Consider the following 19,539-nt stretch of genomic DNA (forward strand, 5'->3'; position numbering starts at 1 on the left):
ATGTAACTGTCGACCTAACAAACTGAGTGGGTGTGATCTTCAGGAAGAAATTGCTCCATAACTTCTTTGTGATAGTTCTATTCCAATATCCAAACCAACTAGCAGAGCTATGAAACACCTGCTGTGTCCTGAGTGCCTGAAAAGAGTAGGAAGAAAATATGTAGTTAGATAGCCTGATCTGTTGCTCGAGTTGACAGATATAGATGGCTTAGAAAACAAAAAGCAAAAAGATATGTATTCTTTTCCCTCTTGGTACTGACCTATTTTATTATCAGCCTTGATTTTAATATCATGCTTTGTAATATTAAAAAATTGTGGTTGTTTTTAACCTAAAGTTGGTAAGTTGCTCGGTCCAAATCCCCATGAGTGGTCTAAATTGAAAAACAGAATAAATTCCTGAATAAGCATATTAAAAAGAAAAACAACTGAAAGCACAGCTCTTTTTGCAATCTGAGAGCAAGGCAGTCATGACTCCGTCTTGATATCCATTGTCTTTTGTATGAGTCCTTGTCTTTGTCTTTTACACTTGCATAGACTCTTCCTAGTTTGAAATTTCAAGAATTCTGCAAGTGTTGCATGAATCTTTAGACCATCCCACTTACACTGAGAGTGGGTGGAGAACATGAGACCCAGCGAAATGAAACAGCCTCTTCTGTGTCAGAGAAGAGAATAAGGATGAAAAAAATGTCCTAACTTTTTTCTGGTTCACTTTTAGTAATGTCATTTTTTACAGTATTTTAGCAATAAGAAAATGTGGACAAAACCCCCTCGAATTATACTTAAGTCAGAGAAGGTAGCAAATGTAGATCTTAAAGGGCTATTTTCAGGAAAGCATTTAAAAAGCATGATTATCTAACAAGCAAAACTGATAATTATGTAATTTCATAGCATTTGGCAGGATGATAACTTTTGTTTTAAATAATGGGTGGGATTTATTTTATGCCTTTGTGTGTACAGAACTCTGTGCCTCAGATCTCTAAAGATCTCTAGTGCAAAACAACAAGGTTATAATCAATCAAATGTCTTGCAGAGATAGACACTATTTACCTTAGTCTTTAGGAAAACAGAAGTTGAAGAGTGCAAAGGGAAATTGCTGGTAATGAAAATAGTCAGGATATAGTTTAAAGAACATTTTCTCTGACAAAAGAAAGCAAATGACACACAATCAGTGACAGAAGACTTGGTTCCCAGAAGGGTGATACCTCCTACACCTTGAATTTTAAGAAGATATCACCTTGGTTCTTAGACGGAACCTCAATTATACAGCATCTATTATGTGCTAAGCTCTGTGTTGCTAGCTTTATTCTAATTATCTTAGTTACTCTGATGTTTGTGTGGAAATTATTATGCCCATTGCAAAAATTAATCAGATGAACTGAGACCCCCCAAAGCACACAGCTAATAACAAAGGTAGGGCTGTTTGAAGCCAAAGTCTATGTTCATTTACTATTCCACACTGTTGCAGGCTGGAACACAAGTGTATTAGTTTTTGCTGTGTAATAACCCCAGAACTTAGTGACTTAAAATCAAAACCACTTACTTAGGTAATGAGTTGGTGTAAATTATTTAGGCGGGGCTCAGATGGGCAGTTCTTGTCTTGACTGCTCACTTGTGTACCTGCAGTCAGCTGATAGGTTGGCTGGGGGCTGTCTGGTCTAGGATAGCCCTGGCTGGCAGACTTGTCTCTGCTCCATGCAGTCTTTAGTCATTTGACATGTGAGCCCAAGCCTGTACACACAGTAGCTGGGCACTATCCCTAGAGAACCAGCAGCAGTATGTAAGACCTTTTGAGATCTAGGCTCTGAATTCACCCAACATCCTTTCCATCACATTCTTCTGTCCACAGCAACTCTCAGTTCTAGCTCAGATTCAAGGTGGAAGATACAGACTTCACTTCTTGAAGAGAGGAACTGCAAACCACATTGCAATCACCTCTGATTTTCTTGCTGAAACCCATGGTCTCTCTTTAACCATGAGAAACCACCAGAGAAACCCAATTTGAGAGAGCTTCTACAAGTACCTGCCTCGTAGAAAAGTGTAAAGGTCATGAAAGACAAAGAAAGCCTGAGGAACTGTTACAGATTGAAGGAGAAAACCAAGCAGACATGACAACTAATGCAGCTTAAGGTTATGAATTGAATCCTGAAACAGAAGGACATTGGTAGAAAGGCTGGCTAAATCTAAACCAAGTCCATAGTTTTATTAAAAAATAAAGTGTCCTGGTTTGAATAAGTTATGTTACTTTACTCATATCTAACCTGAAGGGATGCTTTCCACATTACATTTTTAAGCATGATGTTTGCTGTAGTTTTAATTGATGACATTTATTGAGGTTAAATAAATTCCTGTCTATTCTTAGTTTGATAAGAGCTTTGCATAATAAATGTATGTTGACTTTTAGTGCATTTTTTTCTGTATCTGTTGGAATAATCATATGGTTTTCATCTCTTGATATGGTAATAATTAACCATATGTCAATTTATGTAATTGGTTTTCTGCAATTAAAACAGTCTTCTATTCTTAGAGTAATCGAGCTGGATTATAATGTATTGTGGTTTTCATACATTGCTGAATTTTGTTTGATAATATTTTCTTTAGGATGTTTGAATTTCTATTTATGAGTAAGAGTGGTCTATAATTTACCTTACTCATCCTCTCCTTTTACATTAAGTTTTTAATATGTCAACATTTTTGTATCAAATTTATGATAGCCTGCCTCTTAAAATAAAATTATTACATTTTCTTATGTTGTTTAGAACAGTAAATTTAAGATTAAAATTAATTGTTCTATGTTTTATAAAACTTACCTGTAAAGCATCTGGGCCTAGTACTTTCTTGGTGGGAAGATTTCAAACACTTGATTCAATTTATTATGTCACTATAAGACTATTCAGTCCCAGCACTTTGGGAGGCTGAGGCAGGAGTTCGAAACTAGCCTGACCAACATGGCAAAACCCCATCTCTACTAAAAACACAAAAATTAGCAGGGCGTGGTGGTGCACGACTATAATCCCAGCTACTCAGGAGGCAGGAGAATCACTTGAACTCTGGAGGCAGAGGTTGCAGATCAGTGTGAGATCATGCCACTGCACTCCAGCCTGGGCAACAGAGGGAGATTTCATCTAAAAAAAAAAAAATTATTCAGATTCTCTGGTTTTTCTAGAGTTGGTTTTCCTAAGTTATGTGTCTCCAAGAATTCTACTATTCATCTAAATTTTAAATGTTATTGACATAAAATAATTCATAATGTCCTTTTAGTTTCTGTTTAATTCCTGCAGCACAATAATCTATTGATTACTGAGAGTTATATTTTTAATGTCTCACCGAAATAGATTTCCCTATTTCTCCTTATTGATCTGTCCATTTTTACCTTATATATTCTGACATCATGTTACTAGCTGCATACAAGTTTTAAATAATTGTTTTCCTAGTGAATTATACATTTTGCCCTTATATAGTGGCTCCTTTTATCTGTAACAGTGCTTTTAATTTAAAGTGTATTTTTGCCTGATATTAACACAACTACTGCAGCTTTCTTTTGGTCAATATTTGCTTTTTACTATCTTTGACTTTAAATTTCTCTATGTTCCTATATTTTAAAGTTTACTATAAATATCAGACAGCCAGGTTTCAAGATTTTTTTTTAATTTTTATTTTTTTTTCAACTTTTTTTTATTGCATTTTAGGTTTTGGGGTATATGTGAAGAACATGCAAGATTGTTGCATAAGTAAACACATGGCAGTGTGATTTGCTGCCTTCCTCCCCATCACCTATATCTTAAGATTTTTATTTGATCTGAAAATCTTTTAAACTATAAAATATACTGTGTTTCCTCTTACATTTAAATCTATTTCCACTTTCTCATTATGTGTTTTCTACTTGTCCAATTTTAAGTTTTCCTCCCTCCTTGGCCTATTTAGATTGATGTCTTTTTTCTTATTCCATTTTCTCTGTACTTGTTTGTGAGTTACGTGCTCTATACTTACTCTTAAAGTTTATACTTTAGTATATTCAAGTTATCCTTATAACTTAAATATGCATTCATTTTTAACAGCCTAAACTTAATCAATACTTTACCTTTCTCCTAATTAATATAAAGAATTTAGATTGCTTTAACGCTGATCACCCGCTTTTGGCTTACATTGTGTTCCAGTATTTTAGTTATAGCTGATGGTCCCCATGATTTAGTCAACATTATTGTTTTACACTGTCACATTTAGATAGATAGATGATTGATAGACAGATAGATAGATATCTTTGTTTACCTTTGTTGGGGGTTACAGACCTTCTTTCTTTTGTTTTTGTTCTTGTTTTTAACCCTCTTTCTGAAGTACATCCTTTAGGATTTCCTTCAGCAAATATCTTTTAGTAACAAAGTCATCTGCTTTTGTTTTTCAAAAGTGTCATATTTTTTCCTCATTCTTGAATAATAGTTTCACTGAGTAAAATTTTAGGTTTTCTCACTCAGTATATTGAATACAAAGATACTAGTATGTCTTGCTGGTGTCTTCTGGCTTCATTGTTGCTACTGAAAAGTCAGCAGTCATACTAATTGTCATTATTTTAAGATAATTTGCTTTCTTTCTCTGACTATAAGACCTATTTTTCTTCAATGTCCAGTAGTTTCGCTATGATGGGTCTAGGTATGAATTTCTTTTTAATTGTCTGGCTTGAGATCCATTGGTCTTCCTAGAGAACTAAAAGGAAGCTGATATCCAGCCAACATACCCCTTGCCAAACCACGAACTCCGAGTCAGAGCCATCTCCAACCAAAGAAAATTATTATTTCCCACGCATAAATGTTTAATGAGCTGACCCAGTTATAAGCTCTTGGGCTGCATCTGCTCAGTACCTTCCTCTAATTCACCTTCTTAGACGGAGGATCTTTTTGTAAACACACTAAGACATCATATGTTCCACACTGCTAGAGGTGAGCTAGTAGTATTCATCAATATGTATAGGGCACACAGCAGTGGTTTAGTGGTTTAGATGTCACTTTACCATTTCTCTTTGCCACAGGGAATTTGTATGCAAAACTGGGTCTCTTTAGAAGAAAGAAATATGTATTTTTGACTTTCATTTAAATTTGGCAAAATTAAGCTTTTCTATCCCACTCTCTCTTCTGAAGCCAAAAAAAAAAAAAAAAAAAAAAAAATACGAAACCATAGTAAGTAAAATAACTCTGCCTTTGGTAAAACTAGGAAACAATAAATATCCAAATCCTCAATCTAGAAAGATCAGCTGCCAAGTGCAATGAAATCTGAACCAAATCAAAGGGAGATACTGGAAAATGACTTGTGTCATTGCAGGCTCATAGCAGAAAATGGGGAAATGGTCTGAAAAACTAAACCATTATGCCTTTGCCCAGCGCAGAGGGGGCCGGGAACATCCCTGAGCTCTACTCTCCATGAAGCAGCTGGGGAGAAAGGGAGCTGAAAAAAAGGGTCACAGACCATTATCTTCATAGGCTCTTTGGGGTCAATGTGACACGGTAAGAATTAGCTCTGCAAGTGCTTATATTCAACAGCTAAAATTGAAGGCAAGTGCTAAATCTCTATACATGAGTTTCTAAATGAGCCAGGCAGGCCCACTGCTCAGCCCTGGTGGAAGTATTTCCTTAGGTCATTGTGGGGGAAAAAAAAAAGTTCTAAGGCAATATCTTCAATCTAAGGTGCATGCAGTTTTAGTTCACTTCTCCAGTCTCTTAGCCTTGCTCTTCGCTAACAGACAGAAATCAGAAAAGAACAGTCTGCATTCATAGATAAGAAATAATGAGAAGCAAACCACTTTGGGACCTAGCCTAGGTAATATAAGAGAAAAAGAAGATGCAGCAGATAAAGAATACACATCAGAAGCTCACCATGAATTACGGTGAAATTTTCAACAAATTATTGTCCATCATATCAACCAAATTGAAGAATCTATGGATTTTCTAAAGCAAATGCTCAGGGAAGACATGATGATACAATAGAAAGAAGTAAAAGAGCAGCTGACAGAACTCAGGAGATACATGAAAGTGGAAACTAAATTTTTTATAAAAATAAAAGCCATATTAGAAGAAGCAAAACCAGGAACAGACATTAATGGAAACATAGTTAAGCATGTAGAATTCTTTTTTTTCAGGGTTATACATTGTACAAATTTTTATTTTATTATTCTTTTTAATTGTACTATAGGTTCTGGGGTACGTGTGCAGATCTTGCAGGACTGTTGCATAGGTACATACATGGCAAGGTAGTTTGCTGCCTTTATCCCCCCATCACCTGTATCTGGCATTTTTCCCCATGTTATCCCCCCCCAACCTCCTCATCCCCAGCTGTCCATCCCTTAGCACCCCCCCCAGCAGACCCCAGAGTGTGATGCTCCCCTCCCTGTGCTCATGTGTTCACATTGTTCAACACCCGCCTATGAGCAAGAACATGTGGTATTTGGTTTTCTGTTCTTGTGTCAGTTAAGCATGTAGAATTCTGACAGACTTGAGAAAGAAAGTTGAACCAAAAAATGTTAAGGGGTACAAGATAAACTATAAATAATAAAAGCTATGCATAGGAAATCCATAATGAAAATTATTTACATCTCTGAAGTGAACTGAGCAAATGAAGCAACAAGATAATATCCGGAGATATAATAGAAGAAAATGTTCCTATATTTTAAAAACCTTTACTCTTCAGATTGAAAAACTTCAGAAAGTCTAACACTGAGCCATATCTTGGTAAAGTTACTAGACCTGAAAGGTAAAGAAAGAATGGACATATGAAAGAATATTAAATGACTCATAATAAAGGGAAACAAATCAGATGGGCCTAATACCTTCCCACTGCAATATTCAAAGCTGGAGAAAGTGGAACAAAACTTCCAAAGTCTTCAGAGAAAGAAGACATGACCACTTGGCAATGTTCAGTTCAAACCACATTTAAGGATATAGGCAATGACATTTTCAAATATGCAGGATCTCAAGAAATATATTAATAGTATCTGTGAGCCCTTCTTGGTGAAGCTACACAGTAAGAAATCCAACAATAGGAGATGAATGAAAAACTTGTGATAAACAAGACTGATGGAAAACATTTAAACCACTTCAATACAAAGCCAAGGCTAGATAACCATCCAAAATGTAGACTCTATAGAATAATTGCAAAAGAGAATGTAAACATTATAAACCATGCATATACTTAATCCGTCTCAGTAACTAGTTTCCATAGACATGGAAATAACACATCTTTGAATCTCACTGTTTAAATGTTTTTTTCTTTGAATATGTAAGTATGTAATGCTTGTTTTTTTTTTAATCAAAGTATATATCCTTTTGTTGTTGTTGTTGTTATTGTTGTTGTTGTATATGAAAATACTGCTTACTTGGTTCCTTCTTATTTTGTTGTGAGCCTAGACTTAAGGAAACTGTTCACAAGAAACCAGAGATTTTATTTGTGAGCCTACTCTTTACCAGCATCAGTAGAATTTCCTATCTAAATGCAGAGAAAAATAAGCAAATCAGATTAAAGTTCATACCTAGGTTACTGACTTAAAGGCTACAGATAAATTTCTAAATGTGATGCCTGGAACCTAAAACAATGGCACTAGAATGCAAAGCATGGGAGCAAGAAATTTCATTTAAGGCTAAAGAGTTTTCACATAATTTACCAAATTTCATAATGATCTGAAGTTCATAATGATCTGAAGGTAAAGCCAGCCTCAGTCATGATTCTCATTCAAGGAGTCCTTCACAGAGCAAGTTCTCAGATCTTAGCTCATTTCATCCTCAAAACAAGTGTGGAAGGCAGGGATGTTATTATCACCATTTTACATGTTTTTAAAAAATCAGACACTCCAAGTGGTTAAGTCACTTACCCAATATTATTCAGCTAAATCAGTCCTAATGGTTATGAGAAGTTGAGTGGGAATTTGAGACTTCAAGAGACACATCTTCAGCCCTCAGATGAACAATACTGGTTAAAGTCCAAGCAAATGTCATCAGATGAAATTTGGTTATCTTTACATCTGGGAAATTGTTAGAGGAAAACATCTGGATCAGACAGGAAATTCCAAGAAAAACCCAAGAGTATAAGTGTGGGAGTTCATTGTAAACCACCCAATTCTCAATGAAAATTTTCTTCTTTAAGAGTGTTAGAGACAGAGGTCAGTGCATCATGGGAATTGCCCACAGGAAATCAGCTCAATGGAAAAAAATGTGTTCCAGAGACATAAAATCGATGCTGCTCTGTTAATAGACGCCAATGACTCTTTTGAGACCTAAATCATGGAACATTCAACATGACTCAGGGACATTCTGGGGAACACCTAATGAGACTCCCAAGATGGTCAGCCTACATGACCCAGAGGAAGCTGGCTTATGTGAGTGAGAGGTGCTGAGGTGCTCTGGGTAGTTAGGCCAGGGTAACAAGGAGCTCTCTTAAAAAAAAAAAGAACTCAAGAAAAAATTCATAGATGGGGCTGCTGTGCCACAGTCTCCATTCCAATATGGACTCTGTGGACAAGAGCACCATGAATGATGGTTGATGCCTGCCATGCTGATCTAGAGATAAAGCCCCAAGATCACTTAGATTCCTACTTTCTTTGTTGAAACCCAGAGACAGAGCTTTGTGCCGGTTAAGAACTTGCTTTATGCCATGGAAGGAAACAGTAATTTTTGGCTTATTTAAAAGAATAAAAAATATTAAAGAAAGTGATGGCCACTCATGGCCATAGCCTCCTTGAGCTTTGGCTGGGAATCAAGCTGTAGCTCCCCTCTCCCTGGTTGCTCCTCAGGCTTCAAGAGATATTTCAAAGGAATCCATCTTAGACCCTGCCAGCTTTGGGGAGGGCTTTCTGAGCATGGGTCTAGTTAAGATCCTGGGTGACTCTTTTGATTTCCACAAGATTTGCATTTCTTCCCAGAAGCTGCATGGAAATAAGCCACAGAAAGGGCAGGTCATGAAAAATATCCAAAACTCTACCTCACCAGCCAGACCAGCAGTCTCTAGAGGGCCCTGTGCTTCTGAGAATTCTCTCGCCATCAATATAATATTTAGCTAGGTCCTTGTGATTATTTCATTTCTGAGTCATCTGAAACAAGAATTCAGAAACCTGAGAGAACAAGAAAGAAATGTCAAATAAAAAATGAATAATAAAAAGGTCATTTTCAATTACCATATTAGATGTGTTCCTTTTTTCCATTGAAATTTTCTTCTCCAGTCTTTTGAAAGTAACCAAAAAATCCTAAAGAAAATATATGCAATGATCTCAAACCTAAAACTCAGAAATGATGCGTTAACCAGAACTCTTACAGCCACAATTTGTATACCTTCCTGTCTCTCAGTTCCTGCATCTAATCCACCACCAGGTCCTTTCAATTTTACCTCAGAAATGGCTTTCAAATTCATCCACATCTTTCCAACTCAACTACCACTGCCCTAGTCCAAGCTATTCTCACATTCGGCCTCAATATTGCCATGATCTCCTAACTCAAATAAATCCCTGTTTGGATTCCTGCTATACCCACAGATAGATATTCCACACCAAAAGCCAGAGAGGATTACTTAGAATGCAAATATGATCATTTCATGCTCTTGGAAAAGTCTACAATGGCCAATAAAATTTTGAAAATATGCTCCCTGTTCACTTATTAGGAAAATGAAAATTAAAACCACAGTGATATATCTCTACAAAACAACCAGAATAGCTAAAAAAATATTCAGTGCAAAACATCAAGTGGAGGTGAGTATGAGAAGAGATAGGAACTCTCATGCCTTGTTTGTGAGAATGTAAAATGGTATCATCATTTTGGAAAATGATTCTATAATATCTGCTAAAGCTGTACATACAACCATCCTGTGACCCTGCAATTAAACCATTAAGCATGTTCATCCAACAGAAATGCATATTTATCAAGACATGGTCATAAATATTCAGAGCAGCACAATTCATAACAGCCCACAACTGAAAACATCCCAAATGCTCATCCACAACCCAATTGTGTATTCACATGGTGAGAATGGACAATCTACAACTACTATAGACAGATTTCACAGACATTACTTTGAGTGAAAGAAGCCAGATAACAGATGATTCCATATGCATAAAATAGAAACCCAGGCAAACAAATACATGTTATAGAAGGTCCAAATGGTGCTGACTGGAGGGGTGTGGACTGGCTGGGGGTGCAAGGTGAATACTTCTTGGCTTCTGATAATGCTCTGTTTCTTGGTCTGCATGCTGTTTATGTGGATATTCAGTTTGCGGAAATTCAACTAACTATGCACTTATAATATGCACATTTTCTGTATATGTTTATAGCTAAATTAAAAGTGTTTAAATTACTCAGTGACTTCCCACTAAGGCAAAATACAAAACCCTTAACATGGGTTACAAGCCTGTAAGTTATCTATTGCCTGCCCTCAACTCCATACTTCTTCTGAGCTGCTAACCCCTTTCTTTGGTTAATAACTCCAGCCACACTGGCCATGAATCAGTTCCCTAAATATAGCTCATTCCTTCCCATCTCAGGGCCTTTGTACCTCCTGCCCCCCTGGCCTAAAATAGTAGCTGGCAAACTATGGCCCACAGGACAATTCCGCCAATCCTGCCTGCCATTTGTTTCTGTAAGTAAAGTTTTACTGGAATCCAGCCATGCCCATTCACGTCTATGTTATCTATAGTTGCTTGGTACTATAACAGTCACAGAGATCACAGGTCCACAGATTGAAAAGATTTGCTATCTGGCCCATTGTAGAAAAACTTTCCCAACCCCTGGCCTAGAACATTCTCATATGCCTACTCTACCCCCATCTGTCTAACGCCTACTCACCTTTCAGAATTGAGGAAAACAAACATGTCCTTTGTTGAAAGAAGCCTAAGTTCGTATTGGTTCAGTGAATGGAACCAACATCAACTCAATTGCCTAAATCAAAAATCTGGAAGTCAATTTTGACCCCTCCCTCTTCCTTAGCTTCCAAACCCTATCAATTGCTCACTAGTGGGCCTTTGCTTATATGGTCCTCAATAAGGAATGCTCTTCCCCTTCACTTCAGACTTCTCACAAGTCATTCTGACTCACTATTTTAAGAGACAGGGTCTCACTATGTTGCCAAGGCTGGATTCAAACTCCTGGGCTCAAGTTATCCTCCCATCCCAGCCTCTCAAGTACCTAGGACTGCAGGTGCATGGCACTGTGCCCAGCTCCACTCCGACTCATTTGTTAAGATTCAACCTAATCATCTCCTGTTCGTGAAGCCCTTTCTAACAAGCGCCTACTAGGCAGCCGGAATTCTGTCATCCCCAATCCTTACAACATCTGTGTATTTGCCACAGTGCGGCAGTTAGTGTGGAGTCCTAATTAGGAAAAAAAGAACTATGGGATACAGATATACAAACAGCTCACTGTCTCAAGCACGACAACTATCTGGGCTGGTGGCGTGGGGGTAAAAAAAATGTACCAAGACAGTTGTAGATAAAGAAAGGCAGATTTACTAGAGAAAGTAGGAAAAGACTTTCTTGTGATGAGGCAATGGGCAGAATCAGCAGAAGAGGAGTGGACTGCCAGCAAACAAAGGCTTTTCCTGAGGTCAGGCTGGTGGGAGCAGGAGAAAGAAGGAAAGGGAAAGCAGATAAACTGCAAGTCTGCCTTTCTTCCTGGTCCAGGACATGCAGCCCTCCTGCACCCAACTTGCCACCAGAGACCTGCAAGTTCTCCCACTGCAGCCTTGGCCTCCTCAACGCTGCACAAAGCCCTCTTCAGCACACAGCATAAACACTCTTCTACAAAATCCCCAGCAAGCCTTTGTTTGCTGGCAAGCCACTCCTCTTCTGCTGAGTCTGCCCTTGCCTCATTGCTACAAAGCATGTTCCTACTTTGTCTAAGAAATCTGACTTTCTTTATCTACAACTGTCTGGCTAAATCGCGTTACCCCCATGCCACCAGCCCAGATAGTTGTGGCTCCCTCGTGATGTTAAGCTGTTTGTTTTTCTGTGTCCCATAGTTCTTTTCTGTCTTTTCATTTAACAGATACTTATAGATCACCTTCTATATGGCTGGCACTGATCTAGGCCCTTAGGAGTCACCAGGGAACAAAACAGATGAATATCTCTGCCTGTGTGGGCTGCGGAGCAGGCTCACGATGCACAGGTGAGCCCACTGCATCATTTAGCCCACTGCATCTTGGGCTGCAATTTCTACTACTTGCTTGAGTCCAGTGAGATAGAACACTCACTGCAAGTTAAGTGAAGCAACGTTTTTACTCACACACAGCAAGAAAGAGTGAAAGCCTAGAATACATAGCAAGTCAGTTCCAAGGCTTAGAAAAGCTGCCCTGAGTGGATGGAATCTTGTCTTCATGTGCCTCACTTGCCCCACAGCTGAAGGGCCAGGAAAGCAGTCCACCTGGGTTTTATACCCTGGGGACAACATGATACACTGGGCTAAAGTATTGAAGGACATCTTGTTCTAGGAGGGACAAGAGTGGAGCCCAGGATATTCTGGCCAGTTCTTCCTTGTCTCAGGATGTTATGCTTCCAGCACGCACCAGTTATTCTTGAGAACTACAAGTGAGAAAGGAGGAAGAACTAGGTCAGTCCAAGGAGAACTGTACTGCATGGTTCTTACATTCTAGAGCATCTGTGTCCCTAGGATTTAGCCAGGGTGTGGAAGACAAGTTCAATAAACACTCCTTGAATGAATATATTTACACTGCAGTGTGGATGAGACAAGTATAGCATTTTTCCAGAGCACACGTTAAAAAATGAGAAGAGCAAAAATGGAGGGAGGCAGAAGAGGGGGGATCCAGGGCATAGCCAGAGGAGGGAAGGAGATGGCTCCCACCTGGACCCAGACAATAGTTTCCAAACTAAAACCTGGGAAGCTTAGGAAAGAACTCATCTGCAGGCATTGTTCCCTGTATCATCTGCATTGATTTGTAGAGGGGCCCTTCTCGATCAGCCTGGGAATCTGCTTTTCCCACAGGGGGAGCTCAAGACCTGCTGCCCAAGAGGCATCTCCCCAGGCTATGGATACCTTGATCTCCATAGGGATACCCATAGCTTAAGGGAGGGGGAGTGATAGGCAGACCCTGAGCACCACCCCCTACCCCGCCACCCAAGCAATAGGGCAGGTCTCTTGCCAGAAAGCAAGAGACCATAATGGCCCTAGGGAGTCTAGGGGATGAGGATAATGGGGATGCAGTTCTATTATTAAACAACAAACTACTACATTGATCAGGAGACTTCAATCTAAAAAGATGGCTCCTAGAAGGGGAAGATATTGACGCAAAGGAAGCAGCAGGGTCCTTTTATTTTTGAGACGGAGTCTTGTTCTGTTGCCAGGCTGGAGTGCCATGGTGTAATCTCAGCTCACTGCAGCCTCTGCCTCCCAGTTAAACCTATCCGCCTGCCTCAGCCTCCAGAGTAGCTGGGACTACCCAGGAGCCTGAGGCAGGGAAATAGGCTCATGCCACCACACCCGACTAATTTTTTGTATTTTAGTACAGACACGGTTTCACCATGTTGGCCAGGATGGTCCCCATCTCCTGACTTCATGATCCACCCGCCTCAGCCTCCCAAAGTGCTGGGATAACAGGTGTGAGCCACCGCACCCAGGCCCTTTCTTAACATCTCTTTCTGACATGGATTTAGTGATTTCACACCATTTAGGTCTACATATCAGTCCCCAACCACATTAATTCTCCTCAACTGTGACCTCCCATAGTATGGGGTGCTCACAGCACCCCCTGTTAATAAGGCAGGCTGGGAATGGAGAGGTGTGTATGAGTGACAGCCAGGCTAGGCTCCACCAATGACTAGGTCTCAGTTTCTTCTTCTCTAATATCATCAACATCATCATCATTCAGTACTCGCTATATGCCAGGCATTGTTGTAAGAACTTTATGTATCTAACTCATTTAATCCTCACAACAGTCCTAGGAAGTACATACTAGTACCATTCCCATTTTACAAAGGAAGAACCAGAAGCACAGGGAGGCTAAGTAACTTGACTAAACTAACATAGCTCCTTAGTAGTGAAGCCTGAATGTGAAATCAGGAAGTCTGGCCTCAAACTCCGTGCTCTTAGCAAATAGGTTCGATCTTGCTTGAAACACTGATTAGCATGTGGTGCTACTGAGAAGGGTCAGAATCCTCAGTAGCAAAGGTGCCATAGCTGATTAGCAATGCCTGCAATGGTCATATGGATGCTGTCTTTTTTATTCTTGTGTTATACAATGGCAAAGACACTCTCCCCCACCAAACTTCAATTAGGCTCTTCTGAGCCCTATTTTCAACTAGGCCTCTGCCTTGACCCCATCCTCTCTTTGGCCTGCCTAGCCCACTCTTGGAAGAATCAGCTTTGGTTAAGTTATGCTATTTTTTAAAAGAAAAGAAAAGAATATCTCAAAATGTCAGTGACTTACAGCAGCAAAGGATTATTACTTGTTCATATTACATATGGGCGATGAGTCAACTACACATCTGCTCCATGCGTCTTTTTTTTTTTATACGGAGTCTTGCTCTGTCGTCCAGGCTGGAGAGCAGTGGCGCAATCTTGGCTCACTGCAACCTCCGCCTCCTGGTTTCAAGCAATTCTCTTGCCTCAGCTTCCTGCGTAGCTGGGATTACAGGCATAAGCCACCATGCCCAGCTAATTTTTGTATTTTTAGTAGAGATGGGGTTTCACCATGTTGGCCAGGCTGGTCTCTAACTCCTGGCCTCAAGTGATCGGCTTGCCTCGACCTCCCAAAGTGCTGGGATTACCAGTGTGAGCCACTGTGTCCAGCCCATATGTCTTCTTCATTCTGAATCTAGGCTAAACGGGCAGCCCCTCTCTGAGACGAACATCAATCTCAGAGGGGAAAGAACAATGGTGGCCCTTCTGATGCACTTAGAGCTTATATTTACAAATGGTAAACAGAACAGGGTATTGACCAAAGCAAGTCAAAATGGCCAACCCTGATGTACTTGGCAGAAATGTAATTCATCTACAGAGAGGGGCACCTGCGAGGGACACTGTGGCCATAAACCCAGTGGAGAGTAGCAGCCAACGACTGGGAATGATCATCTGATTTACCACAATGGGTGTCAAGTTCTGGCTCAGCTGTTTCTTCTCTGGCCTCAGTTTCTCAGCTGTAAAGTGTGTGTGAGTGTGTGTGTGTGGTGAGTGTGTGTGTGTGTGTGTGTGTGTGTGTGTGTGTGTCACGGTCCTGAGAGGAGTGAACCTCTAAGGCTTTTTCCAGTTTTAATGCTTAATTTTACAGTCCCACCCCACTACCTGAATTCCCCTCTTGCCTGTCCAGCTGGGTTTTAGAACCATAGATTTCAATGCCTCTTCTCACACTAATCGGAATTGTTAGCATATACCAACTATTTAGATAGGCCATTGGTTCTACATGTGACTTGAAATAGCAGAGTGCCCCCTATTCATCTCCCCTACTCTTACTGACTCAAAAGAAGTTCTGCTGACCTAAGGAGGCAACTAGGAAACTCAGGCTTACTGCCCCCCACACATCAGCATCTGCCCTGCTAACACAAGCAGATCCTGGTTCCATCCACTGTTGCTGATAATTACTGGTGACTCCCCTTGAGATCCTCACAGCCATGAGGATGAGGGCAGATTCTATCCACCCTTCCTTAAGCCATCCAGCCTTGCTAACCCCCGCCCAGAACAAACCACAGCATCACAACACACATGTAAGTTTCTGTACCAAATGCTCCAAACAACCTCGGAGCAGTAGAAACTCAAGGGAGAAACAGAGGAGGAGCTCCATTTAAAAGGGTTTGGGGCCTTTTCAAGAGGATGGCCACTGTGGATGAGCCTCCCTCCCTTCCTCTCTCAGTCTCTTTTCCTAATGGATCCTCATTTTCCACATTCATTCACTTCAATGCCTTTCAATTTCGTTCACCCAACTGCTACCTTATTCAAGTAACCCCATCTTTTCCACAGAAGGAGGCAGCTCCTAATCTTTCAAAGGTCTACTGTGCTTTAAGGGGATGACCATTGCAACAGTTTGTGAGCAAGGCTCCAGTGCCACGAGGGAGGCCGAATGTGGGAGCTCCTCATCTGGGAATGCCGCTCTCTTTGCTACCCAGCAAGAATGACCGCAGCTTCCAAAAGAGACTTTTGAGTTCATTCTTCCCTGAAAGAGGGATGGTAGTGTTAGCAGTTCCTGCCCTCACCTGCACAATTCCTCCACTTCCCTATCTTTCATACTGATCCTAAAACCCCCACATTTTGTGATGGACACTGAGATGCCCTGCCCAGAAGCCCCTCCAGGGGAATGACTTGTTGCCCCAACTGCTGGGAGGCTATCAGCAGACAGTCCTGAGCCCTCAGCCCCTTCAGATATTGCTTCAGCTTCAGAGTCCCCTCACTCACGGTCACACTCTTCCCGGGATAGCCAACATTCAATGACTAATCAAGGTAGGGTATAAAGGCCTGGCCTTCTTGACCCACCTTTGGACAACTTTGAAGCATCATTCTAGTTATAGAGCCATGGCTGTCATTGGCCTCCCTTTGGCTCACTTCTGCTTTCTGCCTCTCCCTTTCATAAGTATTGATCCCCAGGGCTCTACTTAATAACATCTTGCAAGCTAAACTCTGTCTCAGAGTCAGTTTCCCATGGAACCCAACCTGCAACCAAAATTACCTCGGAAAACCACTGATACATGTATATAATACAACTAATACATGAGTCCTCTTGATCTTACTGCCGCCTGTCACTCAAAATCAAGACTATCAGAAGATTTACATTTAGAGAAGGATTTCTCAACCTAAACACTATCTACAGTTTGAGCTGGACAATTCTTTGTTGTGGAGGCTGTCCTGTGCATTGCAGGATGTTTAACGGCATTGCTGGCCTCCACCCACAAGATGCCGGTAACACCTTCCCAGTTATGACAACTAAAAATGTCTCCAGACATAGCCAAACTTCCTCCATGGCGCAAAATCAGCCCTCAGTGAAAACTACTGATTTATAAGAAGCATCCCAGCAGGCAGATTCAGTAAGCATGTAAAAGCATTTGGACCTTGAACATAAATATTTTTTACTTAAAATGTAATGCCTCTTCTGAAGCACTTGCCAGAAAACTCCATCTCCAATTGCCTTCTCAGACTTGCTTGTCAAAAGCACAGTTGAGACAACAGATGTTTGAGAAAACCGGCCCAAGGAACTTCTTAGCTCTCCATTTCTCTAAATATTTCTCATCTCTTTCTCTGCAATTATTTAGATCCAAGGAAACAGCATGCTTGGACTACATTCCTTTAGTTAAAAATGATATAATAATTTTTTTTAAACCCTCCCTGGAATAAGTTAGTGATTTTATCATGGGTAACTACAAAATGTCCATGAACATGCCTGCATATTTTATGACTGATGAAGGTACAGTCCATTACATTCAGCATAAACCACAGATTTTTCTGAGCCACAGTCTTTTTTTCCTTCTCTGTTTTCTTTTATGGGTCAAAATGACTCTATTAAATATCCTCATTTCCTTTTACCATAGTGATGGGAAAGATATACATTATGGCCATTAAGATAAAAATACTCAAGTCATGTAATTGCTCCTGGGAAGTGGAGAGAGAGAAGGGAAAAGTGAATCTTTTTAGAAATCTAATACAGTATCGATATATGGTTTTAGTCCACCAACATCACTTCCTTTGGGAACACCCACTTTTCTCCACTCTAGTTGGGTCTTGTGAATTGCCAATCACGGGCCTTGCCTTTATGACCACAGAGCAGGGCAAATGGCTCATGCTTGGACAACCAGATTCTCTCTCCCGGGTATTTGACTCTTGATTGGAAAAGCACAATGCCTGAGGCTTGTTGAAGCCGACTCATCTGATATTAATACTTCAAATAGTCAATGAACTCTTGCTGCTAACATCCCTGGTGCTGTACCAGTCTCTGTCTTTCCTTTAAACTTTTCTGCATATATACCCCTAAAAGAATTTTGAAAAATTATATATATCATTATATATGACATTTTTAATGTCATCTAAAATTTTTCAACATGAGTCTGTTTTCTCGTAAGGAATGTCATCTTTAGTGCATAGTAGATTCTATACTGACTTTTAAAATAAAATAAAACTATTATATTGGTCTTTTAAATATCCAAAAGAGTATAAGTACCAAAACAATTTGAGACCCATCACTGGCATTTAAAAATATACATATACATGCACAAATGTCTTGTTAACATTTGGAAATTGTATCTTCCTTTTTCTCCTTGAACTTATAGTTCCATTACATATTCCCGCAGAATTCCATTCTATCTTTATACTAGAAAACGTTTAGCTGATCATTCCATCCTAGTTTTCTGCCACAAAAATATATATAATATGAAACCAGTCTTTTACGTTTAATGGTGTTAATGATTCATGTAATATTTAACTACTCATATAATATGTAATTTAATTGTTAATATATTATTTTGTAATTTTATTATAGTAGATGGTTATATTATATGGACACAGTTGTTTAAAACTGCATAAATGGTCCTATTAGTTTTGACAAGCAATTATTAAACTAAAAAATTAAACTTTTATTGAGACTTCATCTCTTAGTGAGATTCAAGGGAAAATGGTGAATTAACCTTTTGTTTGGGCCCTAAATATTTTTACACCTTAGGGCAATGCAGCAGAACAAGACACAAGATGAGTGAGAGGTAAGCTTTGTTAAAGTGGGAGAAAGGTGTGTTTTGATTAGACCTGGGGTTTAATTTATAAAAGTGACCGACTGATAACCTGGAGAAGTCAATGCCATTGAAAGAAGTTTTATGGTTCCTACGAGGTCACACCGTGCCATGCAGGGCCACATGGGGAAACATCAGATCAGTCAGGGAACAGAGAAAGGGGGAAAGTGTGACCCAGAGCCTTTACTGTAATACCTGCATGAAGGAATGCGAGCAGTTAGGGCAGGCAAACTTGAGCGAGTTTAGGATGAGATACTATGAGTACTTTCGGGAGTCTGGGCTGTAAGGGTAGTCTCTAGTTATCTGGTACCTGTCTCAGAGGTGATTTAGGCTGGGAGAAATAATGGCTTGGCGTGTGAGAATTAGAGAAAGGAGGCACGGAGGATGTGGGCCTTGGAATTGTTGGTTTGCATACGAAAGGTGAGCTCACAGACAAGTTTTTGCCATCTCTAGGAATTAGCTAGTCTTGGAAGGAGCAGTCTCTCTCCATCCAGCAAGGCCCTCAAGATGTCAAAGCATCATAAAATGCAGGGGCAAAAATTAAATACGATTAATAAGGGCAATTAGGAAAGAAGCAGTGCCAGAGCAGTATTTTGAATTTTTATCATGTGCATATATTACTTTTCAAAAATTAAAAATTGTCTTAAAGTCAAATGAGGGTTTCCTTCCTTTTCCTCTTTCATTTCTCTTCCCATCACTATCTTCCCTCTTTGAACAATTACAAATAAAAACCATTAGATGGAGCCACGCAAGATGGGAGTTTGCATGTGTGTGTCAGGATTGGGGGAAATGCATGTTGGCCCAGAAAGAAACCATGGAGCCCTAGCAAAGTCAGGAAGAAGTTGGGGGACAGGAGCTGTCATGGAGCT

At 39.9% G+C, this 19,539-nt stretch overlaps 1 long non-coding RNA gene across 1 annotated transcript; it reads right to left on the reverse strand.

Annotated features, from left to right (window-relative positions):
- Positions 1-3,931: 3,931 nt before the first annotated feature.
- Positions 3,932-13,370, reverse strand: LOC116543835. The gene is made up of 2 exons (XR_004265722.1): positions 9,149-13,370; positions 3,932-7,999 (listed from the first exon to the last, which is right to left on the reverse strand). It is a non-coding gene; the product is annotated as an uncharacterized LOC116543835 (long non-coding RNA).
- Between the last annotated feature and the right edge of the window lie 6,169 nt (positions 13,371-19,539).

Source organism: Sapajus apella, unplaced genomic scaffold (genome assembly GCF_009761245.1).
Source record: "Sapajus apella isolate SASKATOON/1434 unplaced genomic scaffold, GSC_monkey_1.0 scaffold4, whole genome shotgun sequence".
Lineage (NCBI taxonomy): Eukaryota > Metazoa > Chordata > Mammalia > Primates > Cebidae > Sapajus > Sapajus apella.